This window comes from Eutrema salsugineum, unplaced genomic scaffold (assembly GCF_000478725.1).
Source record: "Eutrema salsugineum unplaced genomic scaffold, Eutsalg1_0 scaffold_3, whole genome shotgun sequence".
NCBI classification, from domain to species: Eukaryota; Viridiplantae; Streptophyta; class Magnoliopsida; order Brassicales; family Brassicaceae; genus Eutrema; species Eutrema salsugineum.
Window position 1 is genome coordinate 15,555,568 of NW_006256756.1, and position 7,435 is coordinate 15,563,002.

Here is a 7,435-nt window from a genome sequence, read left to right on the forward strand (position 1 = left end):
GGTGAAAGAGGTCCAAGCCGCAGTAAAAAGAGGAATGGCCGAGTTGTCTAAGTCATAAAAGCTGCGGCTTAGTCGTGCTACCTGGGAACAAAGAAGACCAAGCCGCACAAATGTTCGCAATTTACTCCAAGTTGGGCGTGCTACCTGGTGAAAGAGGTCCAAGCCGCAGCAGAAAGAAGAACGGCCAAGATGTCTAAGTAACAAACCCTGCGGCTTAGGTATGCTACCTGGGAGACACTGGACCAACCCGCAGTAATTCCACTTTACCCACTAAAGCCGGGTCAGGACCCGGTTTGTTCCGGGCTGACCCGGTTCATTAGCACTTAGTATATATAGTTTTTTTGGGAGAAAAACCCTACATGTTATCTTCTACTTAGTTTTCTCTCTAGTTTTCTTTCCTTTTTAGTGTAAAACGTTTTTGATTAAGAGATATCTGAAGGGATTTGATCATTCCAAGTCTGTTTCTTATCATCTCATCATCTCATTTCTACTTCTAATCATGATTAACATCATCTCTTGCAAAAGATTAGATGTGTTCTTCATGATTAATGAGTAGTCATCTTTTAAACTTCTACGTGTGTAGATTAGGGTGCTTAGATGTTTGATTGGTGATGTTTAGGGTTTAGATTCTCATTCCATTTCCTTAGTTAGCTGCTCCTAATGCCAGATTTCCTTGGGAAAGTGAAATCTGGGTTCATAGGCATTTCATGCACCAAAAGTGTTTGATGAAATGCCTGAACGAGCTAACTTAAGGGTTTATGCTTTTTTCTTAATGCTCATTGATTCATATTTCACAAATGATGACTTGGTTTGAAAGTGGATTAGTGTAGAGATTAATGCCTTCATGAGAGGATTAGTTTAGATTAGAGTTCTAAGTTGAAATGTTTGAGATCATGTGATTGCTTGTTATGTCTTTCTGTATAAGATTCAGTCTACTTGGTTGAGAGATTGTTTGGTCACTTATTAGGCTTGATGCATTATGCTTGCTGATTGCTTGATTATATCTAATGGTTGTTAGACTTGATTAAGTGATTTGCAAAGGGATTATTGTCATGGGAATGAATTAATCTGATTAAGAAGCCTAGACTAAAGAGTAGCAAGTGTTGCATTATGTTCTTAGCATCATGATTCAATATCTAAAGCACCCTAATCAATGATCAAATCTAGAGGTTTAGCTTTTATCATTTGCTTAATCACCATCATCTTGTTTTGTTTGCTTGCTTAGTTCATTAATCATAGCTTGTTTGTTTCTTGTTTTATGCTTTCTTGTTGCTTGTTTCACAAAACTCATCTTTGATTACTTGACTTAAGAACCTATCACCTAAACTAGTGCCTAACTACCACACATATGGATTGACACCCCTTATACTACTTTGACAAGGGGATTGATAACCCATCTAAGGCCTTAAAAACCTTAGTTATCAATTGGCGCCGTTGCCATATTGTGTGGGGATTGTTAGCATTAGTTTCTGATATAGTTTTTGAGATCAAGTTTATTTTGTTTTACTGATCACCTTTCAAGCTCTGTCTTTGTTTTCAGGTTTATGATCACAAGAAGCCAAGCCAGAAGACAAAGAGAAAGAGCTGTTCACTTGGAGAGGTTAGGAATGAATCTGCAAGTTGGGAATGAGCATCAGGCTCAAGAAGCTGATCACGGTCAAAGAGCTGGTAATGGGATTGGAATTCAGGCTCAGGTCCATCAGGGACACGCTCAGGGTAACCAGAACCAAGACCGACCTCAGGTTAATCCACCACAGCCCCACCTAAACCCACCCATACGTCATCAGCCACAACCAGTCTTTGTTGGTGAGAATGACCGAGCTTATGCACACCAGTATGGAGCAGGAATCAGGCCACCTCCTGTCCAAAACAACAACTTTGAGGTGAAGGCCTCTTTGATCAATATGGTTCAGAATCAGAAGTTCCATGGCTTACCTATGGAGGATCCCTTGGAGCATCTGGATCAGTTTGACAGAGTTTGTGATCTCACTAAGATCAATGGGGTATCTGAAGACAGCTTCAAACTGAGATTGTTCCCATTCAGCCTTGGAGATAAGGCACATCAGTGGGAAAAGAACCTCCCAAGAGGATCCATCCACACATGGGAGCAATGCAAGATTGCCTTTCTATCCAAGTTCTTCTCAAGCTCAAGGACTGCAAAGCTAAGGAACCAGATTTCCAGCTTCACTCAACATTCTAATGAGACCTTTGGAGAAGCTTTGGACAGGTTTAGAAGCTACACAAATAAGTGTCCACATCATGGCTTTTCAGAAGCCTCTCTCCTTAGCACTTTGTATAGAGGAGCTGTTCCTAAGATCAGGATTCAGTTGGACACAGCATCAAATGGAAATTTCTTGGCAAAAGAAATCAATGCAGCTATGGAACTTGTTGAGAACTTAGCCATGAGCCAAGACACTTATGGGGAAGATTATGATAGAAGCTATAGAGGAGAAGATTCTGGTAGACACCAAGAGCTGGAAGAGAAGTTTAAAGTGTTGAATATAAAGCTTGACAAAGCCCTAGCTGCCCCTCAAAAGCCTATACACTATGTGAGTGAGGAGAAGAGATGCTTCACAAATATCAATGAAGAGGGTCTCACTCAAGAGGAGTTGCACTTCATTGGAAATCAAAACAAGTTCAATGGTTACAACAACTTCAACAACCACCAGAACTTGTCCTATAGGAGCAACAATGTGGCCAACCCCCAAGACCAAATATACCCTCCTCAAAGCTTTGTTCAACAGAATCAGTACCAAGGTAACTCCCAAGGTCAACCAGCGGTTCAGCAACCAGGGTTTTCAGCAACCAGCGGTTCAGAATCAAGGGAATAGCTTCACAAATCAAGTCAGCCTACAGCCAAAGGCTCCACCTCCTGGTTTTGGCCCACCAACTGTTCAACAAAGTCCTGATTTCAATGTTCTTCTCCAACAGCTCTTACTAGGACAACAAAAGATGGTATCTGACCTGGAGACACTGGGCACTGAACTAAAGTCTATTAAAAAGAAAAAGGGCATCTGCACTTCTGAACCACAAGTCTCTCTTCCTGGTAAAGCTCTTCAAAACTCAAAAGATTATTGCAATGCCATCTACTCCAATGAGGACCATTCAGCTGCTGTGCAAGAGATTGAAGACCTCCTTTATGGTCAAGTTTTTACTGAGAATGCACACACTCAAGTAGATGAGGACACCATTATAGATGATTTCATGGGCTTCTTACATGAACTCAATGAGGACATTGAGAGCAAAAGTGTGGGGGCAGCCGGTTCAGTTCTTTCTGTTCAGCAAGGGAATGATTCAGTGTCTATTGAAACAAAGGAGCTGCCAACTGGTCAAGCAAAGCTAACAGATTGTGCCTCCACCTCTGAATCAACTCAGATGAAGCCCACCTCCCTCCCAAAGCTAGGCAACCCAGGGAAGTTCACCATCTCTTGCACTCTTGGAAACTTTAGAGTTCGGAATGCTTTGTGTGATTCAGGCTCAAGTGTGAGTATAATGTCTAAAGATATGATGGAGAAGCTAAAGGTCAAGTCTATAACGTCCTACCCTTCTTCTATCACCTTTGGTGATTCCTACTCCAAGAAACCATATGGATTTTTAGAAGACTATCCACTTCAAGTTGGTGAATGTGTAATCCCCACTGATTTTGTCATCATGAAGATGAAGAAGACCAAAGAGCTCCCCCTATTGCTTGGAACTGCATTTCTCAACACCACTGGTGCAATGATTGACTTTGACACTCAAAGAGTGGGGCTTACAAAGGTGGATAAGGATGCCTTTTACCCTGTTCAACCACCTTTAGCTGAATTTTGTGGATCAGTTGTTCAAGAGATAGAACCCCCTAAGGTACTTGAGATGAAGTATGTAGGAAGTGCTGGGATTTTAGGTGGATCCCAATCTCTCTCAGCTGTGGAAATGGAAAAAGAACCTCACACCAACTCTGTTTACAAGGATGGGACTGAACAGCCATTGATCAGAGAAGAAGACATCTTGCTCTCATGGTTTCCTACACTTAGTGATCTAAGGATGATTAGCACCAAAAGTGATGGCTCAGCATCAGAAGACAAGAGTATTAAACCTGATCTTTCTTCTCAAGACTTTGATCTCACTCCTTGGGTTGATGATGATGGTTCTCTGAAGTATAAGCTGGATTGCAATGGGAAGCCAGGTCTGTTTGCTGAAGTGAGGGCATGTCTCACAAGGGCCATCTTTGATAAAGACCCAGATGGTATTCAAGAGCTGGTGGACAAAGGTCTCAAGGTGGGATCTCAAGGACAAGGGTCTAATGGTACCCAAAGGCAGCAAACCAACTCAGCTTTCTTGCTCAGGACCATTGAAGTGCTGAAGAGCATCAGTGCTCAACCTCACCCTAGCTGAAAACAGGTTTTTCAAAGTCAAACTTAGTGACTTTAAACAAAGTGCTCTTGGGAGACACCCCAAGCTTATCCTTGTATATAATCTTTTTATTCTTTTCTCTCATTTCTTTTTATGTTTTAGGATCTTTTGATGGGTTTTGTGAGTTGGTCTTAGGTTCTAGGTGATTTTTGGAGGACATAGCTCAGTGATGAATGGAATGGAGCATGTGAGAGAGCTGAGAGAAGTGTTTAAGGACTGAAAAACTTGGAGAACGCCTCAGTGCTACCTAGGTGTGCGGTTTGGATCAAGAAGAGCCCAGGCCGCAGCAGGACTCGCAATTTACTCCGGCCTGGGCGTGCTACCTAGTGAAAGATGTCCAGGCCGCAGCAAAACAAGAACAGGCCAAGAGTTCTAAGTCCCAAACTCTGCTACCTGGTGCTGCGGCCTAGAAACAAGAGAAGCCAACCCGCACATCCATTCGCAAAACACTCCAAGTTAGGTGTGCTAGCTGGGAAAAGAGAAACCAGGTAGCAGCATAAGAAGATTGGCCAATTTTCTAAGTAAAAAAACCCTGCGGCTTAGGTGTGCTACCTGGGAAACACAAGACCAGGCCGCATCAAGGGAGTTCAGGCCAAGCCAAATCCATCTCCAGTGGTGTCTGGCCTCATCTGGTGCAGATACTCACTCCCCTTTTGCACAAGAACCACACCAGGTATCACTCCAAACACTTGTACATGAGCATTTAGCATTTTTCTTTATCTTTTGCATTTCATATTTGATTTTTTTTCTCTTTCTCATGCTTTTATAACTCAAGGGACTGTGTTATTTAAGTGTGGGGGAGGGGTTTTGTGTTTACTAATCATGTTTATTCTGATCTTATTTTCCTTTTCACTTTGAGTCTCATTTTGCATTCATCTAAGTGCATATAAAAACCAAAAAAATGGAAAAATCTGAAAAAATTTTCACAAAAAAATGCTCATGTAGTTGCATTCACATTTTAGGTTGAGTCTAGTTTGCATTTTCATATAGGTTTGCATCATATGCAAATGGGAGTAATGATAGGTTCTTTCCTTGAGAGTACATCACTTTGAGAATTTGGATTAAATATGCTTGTAAAAAGACTTCTTTGCTTGCAAGGCTTGAAATGATTTGAATCTGAGAAGCAAGTTTGAATTGAACTCAACTCTAATAAGTGAAAACCTTGAACTTGACTTGAAATTATCTTGTGATGCATTGTTTGAATAAGCTTGTGGATACCTATATACATATTTGAGCTAGAATCCTGTTTTTACCACCCTCTTCCTTAGCTCAAATAGCTGAGTCCACATCTGGATCAGTTTTCCTCACCTTGAACCCATCCTTCCTTCAAGCCAAATGTTTGTGTGTGATTGAAAGGCCACCTTGGATCAAACTTAGCAGAAAGTGTTAGGTTTAGAGCGACAAGGGCAAGTCTCATTGAGTGTTAAGTTCCATCATCAAGGAGCTGAGAGATTTGGTGAGAACTAAGTGTGGGGGAATACTTGTTGGTGAGTGGGAAAAGGAGAGATGAGTGGAAATAAAAGGAGAATGGTGAGAACTAGGGGATAGAAAAAGAAAAGAAATCAGTCTTGGAGTTTTGAGTCAAAGAAAGTGAGCTCTAGTGTTTGAAAAGAAAAAGTCTAGCCTCTAAATGAAAAGAAAAGAAAAGAAGCCCAAGAGCTCAAATGTTTTAAAAAGAAATAAAAAGAGGCTAGAAGTTACAAAAGAAAGTGAAAAAGCTCTATGTAAAGTTTCAACTCCAAGACTTCAGTGTGAAAATGAAAAGTGAGTCCCCTAGTGAGAGGAAAATGAGTGTGGAAAGTGAGGTTCTTGAGAGGTTGAGCAAGTGAGAAAGCTTTGAGTAGAGTGTGGGGTGGGATGAGTCCTTGCCCTTGTATGCATAGGTTGCTTTTTACCTTTAGCATTCTGCCAAAGTTTGATCATTCATAGAGAGATCCCCTTGCTGCATTGAACCCACTCAGGCGCTGATGAGACCATTTTAGTCTCATTACCTCACCCTAGCCAAACTTTGCTTGTTTGAACATTGCATCATTTGATCCACTTGGTAAAGGGCTTAATGAATGTCACAGAGTTGAGGAATAAGAGAACTTGTGGAGATTACTGTTGAGTTGATACATCAGAGTATGGTCTTGCATTGCATATTGAGCATGAACCTGAATTCTCTTAGTGGTCACTTTTCTCTTTCAAGAAAAAAAATGAGCTCCCAATGCATTCAACCTTTTCCTCTCATTTGTTCCTTTTTGCTTGAGGACAAGCAAAGGATAAGTGTGGGGGAGTTGGTATATTCATAAATTGCATCATTTAATGTACATATTCTAGTCCAAATCATGTCTCATTTGCATGCATTTTAGGTCTTTAAGCATTGTTTTAGAACTTAGGAGATTGCATTAGGTCCAAGAGAGTTTTGCATGGTTTGGAGTGTTAAACAGGTGCTTTTGGAGCCTATTTGGAGTGGAGGATGTGATTCAGATGAAGATATGGAGTTGAAATGATCAAAAATGGTGAAAAGGAGCAATTTTGGGTTTCTCGGCAAAATGATGTACTGATGGCCGAAGATTCTCGGCCAAAATCCTTCCCGCGGGTAGCTTTCTCGGCCAAAAACACATATCGCGGTCAAGTGTCTCGGCCAAAATCTCCGGGTGCAGACACGTTTCCGAAATCGCCCGCCCGGGAAACCTTCCGGTTAGATTCAGCTGTCGGAGTCTTCATAAAAGTTGGAGATAATTGAGTCAAGAGTTCATAACAATTGGAATCAAGGCATTTGGACCACGGAGCTGAAAGATATGGTAATCGGAAGACGAACAGGTCTCGCCCTCATTCCGGAGCAATCCGATACTCCTGAATGTTCGCCTGTCCGGGGAACCTTCCGATCCTATTCAGTTGGCAGGGGCTTCATCAAAGTTGGAGAAGATTGGATCACGGTTCCAAAGCAAGTAAAATTATGGAATTCGGAGGCGTGAGCAGAAAGTTAAGCTCGTCGGAAGAAACTCCTGTCACGCTGCCGTTTTGGACCGAACCGATGAGCTCCGAAGAATGCGAAGGA

General features: G+C 41.7%; 1 non-coding gene across 1 annotated transcript; it reads right to left on the reverse strand.

Annotated features, from left to right (window-relative positions):
- Positions 1–2,159: 2,159 nt before the first annotated feature.
- LOC112085754 lies at positions 2,160–2,266 on the reverse strand. The gene has a single exon (XR_002899053.1). It is a non-coding gene; the product is annotated as a small nucleolar RNA R71 (small nucleolar RNA).
- Between the last annotated feature and the right edge of the window lie 5,169 nt (positions 2,267–7,435).